Source organism: Pogoniulus pusillus, chromosome 9, assembly GCF_015220805.1.
Source record: "Pogoniulus pusillus isolate bPogPus1 chromosome 9, bPogPus1.pri, whole genome shotgun sequence".
In the NCBI taxonomy this organism is placed as follows: domain Eukaryota; kingdom Metazoa; phylum Chordata; class Aves; order Piciformes; family Lybiidae; genus Pogoniulus; species Pogoniulus pusillus.
The window spans coordinates 28,162,679-28,178,798 of record NC_087272.1 but is presented as its reverse complement, the minus strand read 5'-3'; the positions used below and the strand labels follow the sequence as shown (position 1 = coordinate 28,178,798).

At 36.4% G+C, this 16,120-nt stretch overlaps 1 long non-coding RNA gene across 3 annotated transcripts in view; it reads left to right on the top strand.

Annotated features, from left to right (window-relative positions):
* Positions 1–13,796, top strand: part of LOC135178470 (uncharacterized) — a 55,372-nt gene extending 41,576 nt beyond the window's left edge. For 2 of the 3 annotated variants that reach the window (XR_010303557.1, XR_010303556.1), the window contains one exon: positions 810–893. This is a non-coding gene — a long non-coding RNA (uncharacterized LOC135178470). Of the gene's footprint in view, positions 1–809; positions 894–13,738 lie in introns of those variants that run through there. The other variant, XR_010303555.1, reaches the window with a different exon arrangement.
* The last annotated feature ends 2,324 nt before the right edge of the window (positions 13,797–16,120 follow it).

The following is a 16,120-nucleotide window of genomic DNA, read 5'->3' as shown; positions in this document are numbered from 1 at the left end:
GTGCACACAGATGGCCAATTAGAGATGTAGAATCATATCCAAAGACCATGCAAGTCAATAGGAATCTTTGAACTGACCAGTGGGTGCTGCATCAAACATGCAGCTAACTGTTGGAGAGGCAAAGCTAATCCTTCTAGCATACAGATACTACTCAGACACCTTAAACAATTATTCTTAAAGACCGTAAATTTAGCAGTATAGCTTCATATAAACTAAATTACATTTAAAGTTCATTTGGAATCAGTGCTGAGTTAGAAAATCTGGATGCTTCAGACAGGCAGCCTGCATGAAGTTGCTCACTTGGATCAAAGATATCTGGCCTGTGTCCTACTTCAATTCATGAGGATTTTGCTGAAGAGAAGGTACCACATAACAAGTAATCAAAACATTGGTATAATTACTCAATGACAACTTGGAGGGAAATTCTTTCAAAGTAGTGTTTCCTTTAGTGTATTTTATGAAGAAATCTCTAATGGCCTTGGTACATGATGAGCTAAGATCTTTTCAAAGCCCAGATGCAGAATCACAGAATTGTTTTTGTTGCAAGTGAACTTTAAGATGACCAAGGCCGACTGTTAACCCAATACTGCTAGGTCATCACACGTCCCTAAATGCCAAATCTACACATCTCTTAAATATCTTCAGGGGTGGTGACTCTACAACTTCCCTGGGCACCCTGTTACAGATGATTTTAGGGAAGATTTTTTTCCTAATATCCAACCTAAGCCTTCCCTGGAGCAACTTGAAGCTGTTTCGTCTTGTTCCTTGGACAACAGGCTGACCCTCACCCCTCTACAATCTCTTTTCAGGTAGGTGTAGAGAGTGATAAGGTCTCACCTCATCCTCACTCCAGTGAGACTGCTACTGAGTCAGCCACCCTAGTCTCCTCTGTGGCTCCTCATAGGACTTGTGATCTAGAGTAAATGTGTGGAACTGAGTAACAATGAGAAAGTTCCCTCTGATAAGGTATGTCAGAAACTGCCTTTTCCAATGTGCTTTATTGCAGTGCAGAAGTTAATCTTTCTGAGAAACTTAGCAGCACTCCAGTAGAGAAAAATCAGCATATGGAGGTGTATGGAAGTTTTAGTCAACAGCTGCTTAAGAAATTCTCAGAACCCCAAGAGGCATCAAATTTGGCATGAGAAGGAGGGGAATAAACAACTCAGTTTTTGGTAAAAAGTAAATAGCACATTGAACAATTTAAATTATAGAATTATTTTTCCATTTAGAATATAATCAAATATATATTTTTTTTCCTGGAAAAGTAAATTCACTTTATTAATTTTTCATTTTTTTCTGATATTATAAGACAAAATTATATCTCATGACTACATACAAATTATGTCCACACAGATAATATCAGGAGCAGAATTAGCATGATTAGAGTACTTGTACAAGGGATAACATTTTCCTACTTGTCTGTCCTTTTTACCAGTAAATTGGAATAAATCTTTTGTTTATTCTGTTGCTTTTCATTGCTTTTCTTTAGCACTTTGCTCAATAAACAATTCCTGTAGTTATAAAATGAGTTTTTTTGTTAGCCAACTGAGGATTTCTTGCTGTTCAAAAGTTTGGAAGAAATTGGTTTTGAACCACGTAAATTCCAGATAAAATAGTGCACATTCAACAAAATGGGTGAAATGTAACATCTATATAATATAACATCTATATAATATAACATCTATATAATGTAACATCTATATAATAGGAAATGTATGTTTACATTTTGGTTATTAGAATCATAGACTCAACCAGGTTGGAAGAGACCTCCAAGATCATCCAGTCCAACCTAACACCCAGCCCTATCCAGTCATCTAGACCATGGCACTAAGTGCCTCATCCAGGTTTTTCTTGAACTCCTCCAGGGATGGTGATTCCACGACCTCCCTGGGCAGCCCATTCCAATGCCAATCACTCTCTCTGGCAACAACTTCCTCCTAACATCCAGCCTATACTTCCCCTGGTACAACTTGAGACTGTGTTCCCTTGTTCTATTGCTGGTTGTCTGGGAGAAGAGACCAACTCCCACCTGGCTACAACCTCCCTTCAGGTAGTTGTAGACAGCAATGAGGTCACCCTTGAGCCTCCTCTTCTCCAGGCTAAACACCCCCAGCTTCCTCAGCCTCTCTTCACAGGGTTTGTGTTCCAGGGCTGTCACCAGCTTTGTTGCCCTTCTCTGGACACGTTCCAGCACCTCAACATCTCTCTTGAATTGAGGAGCCCAGAACTGGACACAGTACTGAAGGTGTGGCCTGACCAGTTAGGAAACACTAAGCACAGAGGTAGCTTGAAGGGTGCCACATAATAGCCTAGAGTTAAAACATGCATGCAGATTTTCCTGCCAGATCATAGAATCATAGAACCAACCAGGCTGGAAGAGACCTCCAAGATCATCCAGTCCAACCTATCACTCAGCCCTATCCAGATGAGGCCAGGCTTTGCTTAACTGTCCTGTCTGCAAAGTTCCCCAGAATGAATGTTGGTAATTTTCTTCTTCACATTTCCCCTGTATACTCCCAAATAAATGGAATATTTTTACTGCTGTAATTATCCATATTTTTTTCACAACTACTAAGGAGTTTTGCTTAAGATGTGCAAGAGCTCAAAATTAAATTTAAATAAATGTGATTTTTTTATAACTTTGGCAGACAACCCCAACATAACAAACCAAGTGCCCATGTTTTGCAAAGTTATATTTTACCTTATGTTTACATCTCCAAACCTGTTCCTCCAATGACTAACCTAGTGAAATAGTAAGGAATTATTTTCAATTGAATTAACAGAAACAGTCAGGATCTATTCTTTCCTGTGACATGAGATGTTTTAGGTGTGCCTTTGCAGCTTTACAGTGGTATATTTTTCTGTATGCCTCTGCAGCTTTACGATGCTACCTATGAGAAGGGGAAAAATAATTGAAATATCTGAAATGCACTCATTAAGTCTCTCCTTTAACAATATCTCTTACTCCCTTTCCTGTAAGTTGTAAAAATACTGTTATGAAGAAAATGTTAAACTTGCTGGTCTATATTAAAGATGATAAAAGTCATTCTTCTTTTTTTTTTTTTTTTTTTTTAATACAGAAAGAGACAAATAACAGATGAGCAGAAAATCTTAGGGTTTTGAGCTTTGTTTCTTTGAATCCAAAAAGGTTTTCTTGTAACAAAGATAAATGACAGAAACTGGACAGCTCACCTCTGTCACGGCCTCAAAGCAGCATTGTAGGAGAGGTTGCCTTTAAAGATGACTTATGACCGTGATAAAGTCATGTCAGCCTAGTTAAAGAAGAGACAGAGACAAGAAATAGAAATGAGAAGGGATTATGCATGGAAATCAGATGTACAGGAGAGGCTAACGGGAGGACCATAAGCTTCAGTCAGTGCTAAAGCCGAGAGTTTAGCCTTAAGCAGTGTTAGCAAGGACAGTGCAGTTCTCCAAAGGTGGAGAATCTACACATTTGTTTGCACTACAAAAATGAGAGATCTTAAATGGATTAATCAGATGGAAGTTGAAATTTGACATAATTTTGAGAGTACTGAGTTTATGGCCACTCAGATCAGTGTGTCTGGTTTCTAAATGATAAAGAACTGTTAATAACAGTCTAACATTTTGGTTTTGACTACATTTTGATGTTTTGTTTCTGCCCAAAGGTGAATTTAGCCATTTATGAAGGAAAGGTTATTTAGCATGGATGATATGAGAGACCACTCCAGATATTATTAATAAGAGACATAAAAAATAATGAAGTTTGTGTTGTGAACCTCCATACTTTCTTTACATAAAACTGTCAGAATGCTTTCCTAAAATATTCTGGCTCTGTGAAATTTTGCATGTGGATTCTGCAGATTCAAAGACAAGCTGCAGTTTTCTCTAGCACCAAGACTAACTTGATCAGTGAAACTCTCAAGTGCTGTTAAGAATCTAAATATATTTGTACTGAACTTTGGGCATGGGATTGTATTTAGCCTCTAATCGTTTCTTCTCTTTGCAGCTTCCCAGCACATATCTTGTGTAGAGTCTAGTGAGAACTCTATCGAGATTCTTATACTTAGTTATTCTGCAAGTGAAAACCCCTTTTCACTAATGAACATGCCTCATTTATATTAAAAACACTCTGATCTCAATTCTGAGTTAACCATTCATTCTGAAGAGAAATCTAAAAGCAAAGTCTTTCAGTTTTATTTAAGGGGAGTTAGGGGGATAGGACAAAGGAGCACAATCAGTTAGTGGGCTTATTCCATCTGATCCGATGTAGCTTACTGTAAGTGCAGTCCTCATGCTCTCTGTATATAAAACACATTTCCTAGGGGAGATTACTTTGAAGAGAGAAAACAATGGGGGTAGAATAGATGGCCAGACTGGAGTTTATAACTTAAGTGAGAGAAATCCTAGACCATTCTCCCTTGGAAGGCCACAGACTAGCTTGAGTCCCTTTCTGTAGCACCTCTCACAGGAAACCTGCATTATAAGCTCCTCTAAAATGCTTTCCTGCTTCAGACAGGCTTTAGACTGCTCTTCGACATCCACTTTCAGACATGGCTTAAGTAAAGGTAACAACACTAGCAAAGTGCAGATGGCAGTTCCTACATCTTCCTTGAGAAGGTCTACAATGAGATTAAAAAAGCCCCAAACCATTGTATTTTAAAAACCCAAACCAAAAGCAGAACAAGGTAAAAAACTCAACCCAAACAAAACAGTGAAACTGGAGGCAAGAGCAGAGAGATGGGTGCAGAGGAGAAAATGGACAGTGTTTTGCAAAGATAAAGGTGAAAATGGTAGTAGAAAGAAGAGGAATCATACAAAGCTTTAGGACAATTGAAATTTATGTAAAAATTGGGTAAGAAATGAAAAGAAAAAGAATTTCAGAGATCTGATAGAAGAGTCAGTAAGACAGATACAGGCTGAATGTCTAAAATAAAACAAGAAGAATCTACTAGATGTACAGACACATTATAGGATAAGCCAAATTTACTAAAATCAAAAGGGTATGTGAAAGGAGGAAGATAAGAAGGGAGCATTACTTTAAATGGAAATAAAAATCAAGATTTGATAAAGTCAAATGGTCTTATACTGAAAAAAAAAATTAGAATGCCAAGAATGCCAACTTGCTTTTTGCATTTTGAACTCTTAATAGACTGAACTATTTGCTACATTATTAAGTTGCCTGCCAAACTCTTTGAACGAGATGGAAAGCTGAAGACTGAAAAGAAAGTGAATGTATCTGAAAATATAAATATTGCTGATGACTTGCCAGTTATACATAGTAGTGTATTTCTAATACATTTGGGATTGTTTTGTCTTTTCACGAGTGGTCTGCAGTATTGTTACCATGCTATTTCTGTTCACAGAAATGGTCTTCTAATGAGGTATGACTTAAAAACCAGCATGAATCCTCTTTAGCTGTAAAGCTCTTCTCAGTAGTTCCTATTCCAGTCAGTTAACATCTAGGTCTTAAGCAGCAAACTAGCCTCGTGTAACTTTTCTGTTCTACTCTAATAATTTCTCTATGTGTTGATACATTTCAATAAGATGTGACAAAAGAGTAAGGGCTATGGAGCTGTGCAGCTTCTTCTACGTTTTGTTGAGAGGCAAGGGCCACAAAAGGGCAAGGCTATGTCTGATGCCATCATTATTAACAGCAGGAAGTTTCAAGTCTCCACAAATCCAAGCTTCATTACATTTGCAATACATTTCTAGAAATGTGCATCATAAATATAGAATGATAGGATTTTTGTGACAGGTGAATCAGTATTCTTGATAAAATAGGGATCTGTGGCCACACGCTGCCTTTCACTAAAATCTTTTATACTATTTTTTGGGGAAACAGTTTGAACAGTGTTATTAGGTCAAGAAGGTACTAATTCTACTAATGTATCTTCTCTAATTACAGTGAAGTTTATACCTCCCTTATTCATGCTGTGTCTGAACAGTAGAGTGCAGAATTGAATGTCTGCAAGCGTTTCTGGAGAAGACCACTTACAAGTGCAGCTATCTGCATAGTTCCTTCAAAGAATCATATAGGCTGGAAAGGACCTCTGAGATCATCAAGTCCAGGCACTTCACCCACTCTACAAAGTCTCTCACTAAGCACAAGAAAGGGAAGTTGTGGGTTTGTTTTTTTTTTTAATATATGTAGTCTATACATGTTAACTTTACTCTGTTTCACCATTTTGTAATGCTGTTTTGGTTGATATGTAAACCATCCAGATTTAAGGCAGACATAGTAGATAATGATATGATCTATTTGTCAATCTAAAGTACGTGCTCAGGTAGCAAAGCCCATTTAAAGACATAGATCCTTCTGGAAACATGCAATTCACTCAGTGCTCTGAATTAGGCAGGAGTTTCCCGTAACTGTCTAATTAACATCACATCATGAAATGTGTGCAAGCTCTTCACTAAAATTTTGCAATGTGTCTTCCTTCTGAGATTCTAGGGAACGTAAGTCTCTAAAGCTGCAAGTATTTTATCCTGAGAAAATAAACCATAACTACTGTGATGGAGAACAAAACAAGTAGTTCAATTTAGATTAATCTAACAACTTTTAACCCTGCTTTTTATCCTGTAACTTTTTAGGGTCACTCATATCTGTAAGAGGGTGTTTATTTATTCAGAATATTAAGCTTTCAAAGCTCTCAAATATCTGGTTCATGAATTACAGACAACACAGCATCAAAGAAAAGGGAAAAAGCAGCAAGTCTTTGGAAGGAAGGCTTTACATTTTGAATTTTAAAATAGACTCCCCAAACAAGTGTGCTTTATCACCACAAAAATATTTTATCCCTATGTTTATTTCACACAGTAAGTTATCAGCTCTATCAGCAGAATTGGATGCAGATGAAGAAATGAGGGAGAGAAATAGAGTAAAAGAGTTGAGAGATCAGAAGTATATTTAAAATAAAGTATTACCTCAAATAGTGTGAGATGAATAATACAGGTATTCTCAGATTTAGTGTTTGTATTAAGGAAGTGAATACTGACAAGATATTTCTTATTATACCTAAAGGCTAGAAATCAGATTAATCACAAGCTTATAAATATTCTATGATTGTGCTGCATTTTAAGATTACACTACAGTATGCTTCAGTGTCCCTCAGAGTATTTTAGTAGTATACATCAGTATCATTGATTAGACATGCTCTTCTCAGGCTAGGCTTAAGAACGACTGCTGTGTCTTCATGCAGTGCTTTCATATGTGTGGAAGGGATCATTTAGATACACGCTGGTGCTGCAGTGCAAATATTTAAATAGACTGATAGCAGACTGTAAAATAGTAAGTTAAAGATTCTTTTTTTTCCTTGGGTCAAGTCTATTAAAGATGACTCTATTAATAAAAACCAAGCAAATACTGATGTAGTAAAAAATAGAGCAGTAGTTGCTTTGCTTTTATCATACAGTAGCACTGGGCAATTGATGTGATTATGTTTTACTGAAACTACTCCTGTCCTGCACCAGCTCTGTTTAGCCATCATGCAAATGAGTATAAAATCTGAATTGGAGTAATCCAACCAAAGTCAGGGATGTCAAGAATGTATGTGGTAGCAAACAAACAGTTCATAGTGGAATGAGACAGAAACATGAAAGTAAGTTTAAAAGGCACTCATTCATGCAGAAAGTTCTATTAAAGTGGCATGTAACTATATGGTGACTCAAGTTGTTGCAGGTCTGAAGACTGACTGGTAGAAATACATTCTTTTTAGTATACAACTGCCTCAAATCAGTTATCTTGATGAAGAAAAAGAGTATTAAGTATCTTGTTAAAGTAACCAAAAGATCAGGTGGAAGGCAAAGAAAATAGTGGCAATGATATGAGGGAGTTGGCATAAGGCTGTAAATCTGTAAGTGATGGAAAACTGGAAAGAAAACATAAAAGCAAACTGATTTGGTAATGAAGAAATAAAGATTAAATCTACCATGTCACCTGCACTGTTTAAGATAGTTCCCATAAAAGATATCTATCTATCTATCTATCTATCTATCTATCTATCTATCTATCTATCTATCTCTCTGTCACCTGGAATATATAAAGAATGGCGTGGGAAATAACAAAATGCAACAATCTATATTTGATGTGTCTTGGTGAATTTTTCAAATGCATTTACCTATTTAGATGGTTAGTTTTGTTTGGTTTTCTTCCACTTCAGGTCACGACAACTTAGAAGGGTAGGGCAGGTCATGAGTTCAGGGAGCTGTACCTGGCTTGCAATCCCATTGGCAGTCACTGCAGCGTGAGTGTTCTGAGCAGATTTCTTTGGAGGTGCTCTAGGAAATGCACCTTTGCTCTGTCTCCTTCTCAAAACCAAAAGCAAACCAACCTGCGCATTCCATTGGAGAATGCTCACATGGAGTCTTGCATCGACTCAATGTATGAGGGAAGTTAAGGGTTTTTTTGAGCTTTGTTTTGTTTTGTAGACCTTCACAATACCCGTACTCATTGCCAGAGAAATCTTCTGCATCTGTGGGCTCTGATGCAGAAAGGCTGAATCTTCAGTATATTCTTTCAACTTTTTTTTGGTTCCAGTGCTCATTCTCTCCGTCTTTTAATTGGCTGTGTCAGTATGGTGCAGCTATTTTCTTTCCCATCTCTGAAAGTCCAAAAATGTCAAGAGCAACACACTACCTTAAAGGGTAATGGCTTAGGACAGACCTGTTGCCTCTAACACATATTAAAAGGGTTGCAGAAGATGATCCAGTTTATGAGTGTGAGAGGATGTTGGCAGGGGTATTGTCCTTATGGAACTGGTGCCCTTGGAGATCCATCTTCTTGACTTGAACCCCATTGTGTCTGTCTGCCTTCAGACAAGACATGCCATCCCCAGGATCTCCAGGCACCCTGAAAACTGCTAAGGGCTTGATGATGGGAGAGAATTTTGCAGTTCTGCTTTGCTTTAGGAAATACAATGGGTTAAAAAGAAAACCACAGTACATTTCTTATAGTCACATATGGCATCAGTCAGAACACATTCTGAGTGCCTTTAAGAAATTTATTTATAACAAGAGCTGGATATGAGTTTTCCACTGGAATTTACCAACAGAAAATGTAGCTTCTGGAAAAAATATTTCTGTGAGAAGCTTTTAATATGCCAAAAAAAGATATTATCCTTTCAAAAATTCACACATTTATTTTTTCTTTGAGTCAAATGTAGAATTTCAATTTAGAACAAAGACTTCACACAGTGGCTGTAACTTTCTCAAAGTACATGGATTTCTTTAAGAGGCAAGTTACCCCTCTGGTCCCATCCTTCATACAGGTCAGCATCCCTGCAGTGCTTCATCTTCCTTAATGTCACTTATAGTGCAAAGTTTGATAGGCATATTGTCTCACAGGGTCAGGAGAGGTGCAGGTGGTCTGGCTCTAAAGAGCCTTTTGCACATTAGGTGCACCACAGGAGAACAAAATCTCATTTCTTAAGTGGTTAACATCACAGTGCTTCAGACCATTCCAACAAATCAGAATGAAACACTGCAGTTTGGGAATGTCAAAATACTAATTTTCAAAACTGCAATGAACAGTCTGGATCATATGGAACACTAAAATATGAATCTTGTTTGTTTTTTTTTCCTCTATGTAACAGTTCAAACTTGCACTAATTCAGAGTGAAAATTAAATGTTTGTCATTGGGATTTACTTTGAGTTTAAATTACAGTTTTAATTAGCTTTCATTTGTGGTCATTTACTATTATTCATCCTGATAATCTTGTATGAGAATAAACTGAACTTCCATGTGATGGAAATGAAAATAACCATTAAAATATATGTGAAATGATTCTGGTTATGACACAAGCTTTTACATTTCTTCCTGGGATTTAGTTTCATGCCCAAATCAAGAAACTAAAGAAAAAAACCCCCATAACATAGCTAATAGATTACAGAGGAAGAAAAAAAATCCCAATTCCTCATCATTGTAATTAACATAAAAAACACAGGTTATACACAAATACAGACATTCTGTGGAACATTAGCTTGCTTGTTCCTGATTCTTTTGAGTTCTGAATATTATATTTATTTATCCTCTAGAGGTATTCAGAGAAATTAGAAAGGATTAGAATCAATGAGGAAACAAAAGAAAATTAAATGTTAAAAAAGGAAAGGAAATGTTGCCACAATGAGTCAAAATTAGTACTGTAGCAATTTATTTCATTTTTGTGTTCAAGATTGTTGTTTTTATGTGACTGCTGTTGTGCTTGCTTCTCTTTCCATTTATGCTATGTGATATATTCACTTTAAAACGTATTTTAAGTCCTAGATTATATTTCAAAACATGGTTTCCAGGTTTACATTAAATGAAGGTATATGAGATGCTGTGAAGTTTGTATTGTATTTTTCAGCAAAACAGGGATGCTGTTTCCTGCACAGATCCCAAGCAGCCAGCAAGTCTTATGTATTAAGACAAATTCTTTCCAAGCTTGTAAATTCCAGTAGATGTTAGTGAATAAATCAGCTAGCAAAAATGTATTTTACTAGTGCTTAAATTACCTGCAATAAAGGTTAAATAGTATGTTTTAATTATTTCAAAGACTAAATTCTGCACTAGTTCTAAGATTTTTTTTCCAGAAATGCTGCCAAAAGAAATGTATAGATCTAGATCAAAACTCACCTTCTTATTACTACATGAACTCCACAAAGTATATTTTCTCATAGCTTAGTTATTGAAAGATATTCCAGTATATTCTAGTCTCTACTTGTAGGTATTGTCTAACCTTTTCCCAGAGAGTATCTCTACTTAGAGAGATTGGTGCCCAGGGGACAAGGCACAGAGATTGTATAGTGTTCCTGATATAATAGAGGAGAAATTTAATTAACACACACCTGCTGTATGTAGTCTGCAAAATTTAATTATATGAAGTGGCAGCTTCTTACAGCTATTGTCTTTATTTTTAATTGGGTAAAGCATAATAATTCAAACCTGTCCACTATCCTTTAATGTTCAGAGCTCACCATTTGTCACAGGCAGGTGACAATTGTCACAGCATGAAGCCACTAAGGAGCTTCACTTAGACCTTCTGTTTTAAGAAGCTTTTCAGTTCTTAAGGTACACACAGGCTAAAGTGATGTCCATGTCTTGAAACAGGATGAATAAAAAGGCTCTTTGAGTATTCTGAACATGTCATCAGCAACTTCCAGAAAAGAAATTCAAGTATTATTTCATTATTTGATTTTTCCCTTCATAACACCACAGACTTTTCTTATTGTCTATTTTATTACCTGAAGGTCTGATGTCTCTGATTTATAGAACAAGCAATATAAAACTAATCTTGCTTTTAACTCTTTTTGTGTTAAAAGCTGTTCTTGACTAAGTACAGAGTGGCAAGAGGTAAGGAATGCATGTGATAAACTGCAATTTCACAAATAGGTCAGATGCTGAATTAAAAACTTTTAAAGCACAAAGATAAGACCTAGACAAAGACTGGATAGGACTTACAGTCTCTTCCTTCTTGATCAGTGATTTTCCTACTCAACAATCTTTGAAGTATTATCCATTGTCACATTATGTTTATCTGGTATCACGGGAGACTAGAAAAAAAATAGTAAGGGATGTATAATGGAAGGGGGTAGAAAAGGAAATACCAAGGCAACCCTAAATAATTTGGTCCAACTTATCTTAATGCAATTCAGAATACATTAATATAATTCATATTCAGTTGTATAAGCACCCATTCAACAGTTTATGTACCACTGAAACTAACTGATAGGGATTTAAATAGCAAACATTTATATCTGGTACAAATTATAGAAGAGAAAAATACAGCTTAGTAATGGTAATGAATTAATGAAGTGTAAATGAATTATCAAGACATTGCATAAACAATGTTAATGAGGCAGAGTACAGCTTGCTGCAATACTGGCTTTAGGTGGAGTCCAAGTGTATTTTGCAGTAGCAAATCAACTGTAACTCCACTCCAGCATGCACATCTAGATAAACCTTAGGTGATAATTAGTAAGGGCTACTTTGCTCAGTCTTAATACCTGCCAGGGAAAGTAATAAGAAAATAACTCCTCCCCAGTTCCCCCATACCTTGACATTAGTGGTGTAACTCTCTAAAGCAGATGTATACTTAAAAAAAAAAAAAATTTAAGAAAAAAACCCAAAGCCAAAACCAGGCAAACAATCATCCTTAACATTAAAACAAATAATGACAGTTTCATATTGTTACTAGTGCCAGATAAGGATCAAATGCCATGTTCTTGCTTTTCCCACCTCTCATTTTCCCAATCCTGTACCCTAAGTTAGTCTTGTATGCTTCCCTGTACAGAGATGCAATGAGACAGTGCCTGTTTTCTTTTATAGAATACATCTGTAGCATTTTCCATCCCACACATAACTGAAGTCTCTTCTAGGTGACAGTTTATCCACTGCAGGAACCTGTGCAAAAGTTGCTAGATTCTTTTGTTACTCAGCTTTCCTTTGCTTAGTAATCCACGCACAATGCAATGTTGGACTCACTGGACACACCAGCCAGTGTGAGCCAAAGGCTAGATCTTGTCATTCAAAGCAGCTAGCAGTTGATTTTACAATTCTATCTAGAGTCATTCACCAGCTAATATGATTAGATTTAAATTTACTTCTTGATTTAAGATGCTCTGATACTGTGAAAATCTCAGACTAATCTAGTCTCTAAAGATCCTTCAATGAGATGAACAGATAATAATGTACTGAAGTGGAAATGGAACAATACGCTCTTAATTAAATCCGAACAAGCTCAGCTGTCTAGAAAAAAAATCCTTTCTGAAGTATACTATTTAGTGATTTATCCTTTTTTTTCTGTACAGTGGCATTAGCCTAATCCAGAATTATTCTTTATGTGGTTATTACTTCTGTTCAATTACTTCTCTACAGGCAAAAATCTGTCAGTTTCAGGAAAGGCACCCAGAGAAATCTCACAGCAACCCTTACATGATGTAAAGAGCAATGCCTTTATCACTAGTCAAGACAAGGCAAATACAAAAAGTGGAAAATAAAATGCAGTGCAAGAGGAGATGTTAATCCATGCCCAAAGATCTACAAGGGTTAATTGACACACGCTGGAAAGACCAGTTGGAAGCATGAGGCTGTATGGAGGGGTTAAACCAATTTATTGGCTGTGGAAGGGTCTAGCTGTGGAAGGCTTGTAAGTATGTGAGAAAAGTCAGCCTTTTCTTTTGCACTACTGTTTCAATATACAATCTCTCTTTTAATCTCCAGAAAACAAAGAAATAAACAAACCAGACTGACTTCTTTACCCCTAGTATAGTTTGCTTTCCATTGTAGGTCCTGAACTGAGAGGCAAATATTGAGTTTTGTGGATCAGAGAAACTGCACTCAGAATGTGGCTGTTGGTATCAGTCATTCTGTGCGCAAGCAGCGGTGTTAGCAGGTTTTTAATAGAAGATGGTAAACTGAACACTGTACATGAAAGTAAAGTAGTTACAGACCAATACAGATGAGCAAAACTCATGATGGAGAGCATAGTAGGAATAAAGATTAAGTAGAATTTGACCCACAGTCCAAATGATGGACAAAAGCGTAGAAATTTTAATAGCTGATGCCATTTGAAAGGGTTTATTTAATTCCTTACAACACTAAATATCCATGCTTTTCCAAAACTCTATCTTAATTTATAGCTTAGTCTATCCTAATAAAACCAGAATCCTTAAACAGTTATTTTCTTTTATCATGAGAAAACCTTCATATGCCCCTATTATCAGTGATAGGGAATTTCATTTCCTGTGCTGGTCAGAAATCTCTGTTTTTTCCTACAGCTGATAACCTGAAACCATTCTTCTCATTACAAGAAGCTTCTTCCTCTGGTCTGTGAGACTTTTTGCCTGACTTCACTTGTCATGAAATTATGGTGATTTTTTTGATAGAAGATGCTCTTTGTTTCCTGGACATATTTGGTACACTGCTTTCACAGAATTGCTTCTGTAAAAGTGTCTTTAATATTTCAGTTTTCACAAAAACCGGATCCACAGCTCCCATCTGTGCAGCTTATTAAAATACTCACCCTTCTGTACTTTATCTAGGAAAGAAAAAAAATAAAAGGAGACTTTGAACTTTTCAGATTTTTTTTTTTTTTTATATTCGAGGGCCTGTGTTTGCAAAATACCATAAGTTATTCCTGTATATTAAAAAAAAATTAGAACTGTCTCCCCTCTGTCAATATATTGATATTTCACCCTATACTTTGTATATTTTAATGCCTTACAGAATGTGATGAGAGAGTAATCTTCTGAAAGATATCATTTTTCCTGCTATATAATAATGCATTTAAGCATAAGACTGATGCAAGCAAGAAAAGGGTTTGAGAAAAGTCGTAATAAACTACCAGTTCAAGTAATGAAAATTATTTTTTCCTGAAACAGAGGAAAAACAACATAGAAACATTTTCTCAGAGTGGTAATTCCTTGTGTGATCTCTCCATAGAAACCATATATATGTAAAATCTCTTCTATTCAGAGCAGATTTAGTCACTGAAGACCACAGTTTAAAACAAACATATGTTTTGAAATTGATTATTTGGTAGTTAGGACTGAAAATCTTATGTTCATTGGAAATAGCTAATATTATTTTAACTACCATCATAATCAATTTTTTTCTGGGTCCTTATTATCTGTTGAAAGTGTTTCATAGAGAGGAATAGTTTTATGGACAACATGCATCTGTTACTTAATACTGAGAGGGACTTGATCTCAGAGGTCATTTCTAACCTCAATGGTTCTATGATTCTGTAAGCTCATGTCTCTGGAGTTTCAGAATCCTCATTTTAGCCTCTTCAAATGATGAGAAATCAGTCAGAGAACTCTGTATTCTAATTTGAGTTCTTTAACTAGTTGAACACTAAATCAAATTTTGTTGGTAATGATACTCAGTTATCTAAGAAAGAATAATTTAGCTAAATAGTGTTGACTGCCTCATTTATCATAGGTGTTGTAATGGTGAATGCTGCAGTTATGGCTAGTTTGTGAACATGGACTTTATGGCCTACACTGTGGAGTGGAACAATTCAAAATGTGTTCCTTCTTGTTAATATGTTCCACAGAGAATAACTCATGCAGCTCAGTTATAGATAACAAATTTTAAAATGTCATATAAAAAGTTGTTTTCATTATGCAGTTTATTTCACTAGCAATTTTAGGAGTCTCTTTTTCCTTTGTTGGTGAAGAAATGTGAACTGGTTTTGCTTCAGATATTGCCAGGATGAATTTTGCATTTATTCTGAAATATAAATAAATACATAGAATCATAGAATGTCAGGGGCTGGAAGGGACCTCGAAAGATCTTCTAGTCCAGCCCCCCTGCCAGAGCAGGATCACCTAGAGCAGATCACAGTGGAACACATCCAGACACTTCTTGAGTATCTCCAGAGAGGGAGATTCCACAACCTCCCTGTGCAGTGTGTTCCACTGCTCTGTCACCTTCGCAGTGAAAAAATTCTTCCTCGGGTTCACATGGAACTTCCTATGCTTCAACTTCCACCCATTGCCCCTTGTCCTGTCACTGGGCATCACTGAGAAGAGGCTGGCTCCATCCTCCTGGCACTCACCTCTTACATGTTTATAAACATGAATGAGGACACCCCTTAGTCTTCTCCTCTTCAAGCTAAAAAGCCTCAGTCTCTCCTCATAAGGAAGATGTTCGACTTCCTTAATCATTTTTGTGGCTCTGTGCCATGTGAGTTTTGCCTTCTAAAATAAAGCATATCAGATATTCCAGATTTGCCATTTAAAGAAAAAAAAACCTTGATCTTCTCAGGGATGTTTGAAATAGTCAGTTAATTTGCCACTAATCTGTCATTTGATGTTCCTAATCAGCCTGAACTTCCATTTCAACTTGAAGTGTCCACAGCTATCTTTGTTAATCGAACTTAGTTCCATAACTGAGTATTCATGATAATTGAATAAATCTTTGGTATCAAAGCCCGGGACATAGAAAGCAATTCTATAGTCTAGCACTGAAGAAAAGTAGTAAGAAAACCAGGAAGGGCTCTATTCTACAGTAAGCAGCTCTTCTAAAGACATCTTCCCATCCTGGTGCATCTCTGTGTGTGAATTACTCCAGCTGTAGCTAAACTAAGAATTAAATAATGACCATCACAGGAGGTCCTTACCTCTCACATTCATTGAAGAGAGGGGCTGGAATAA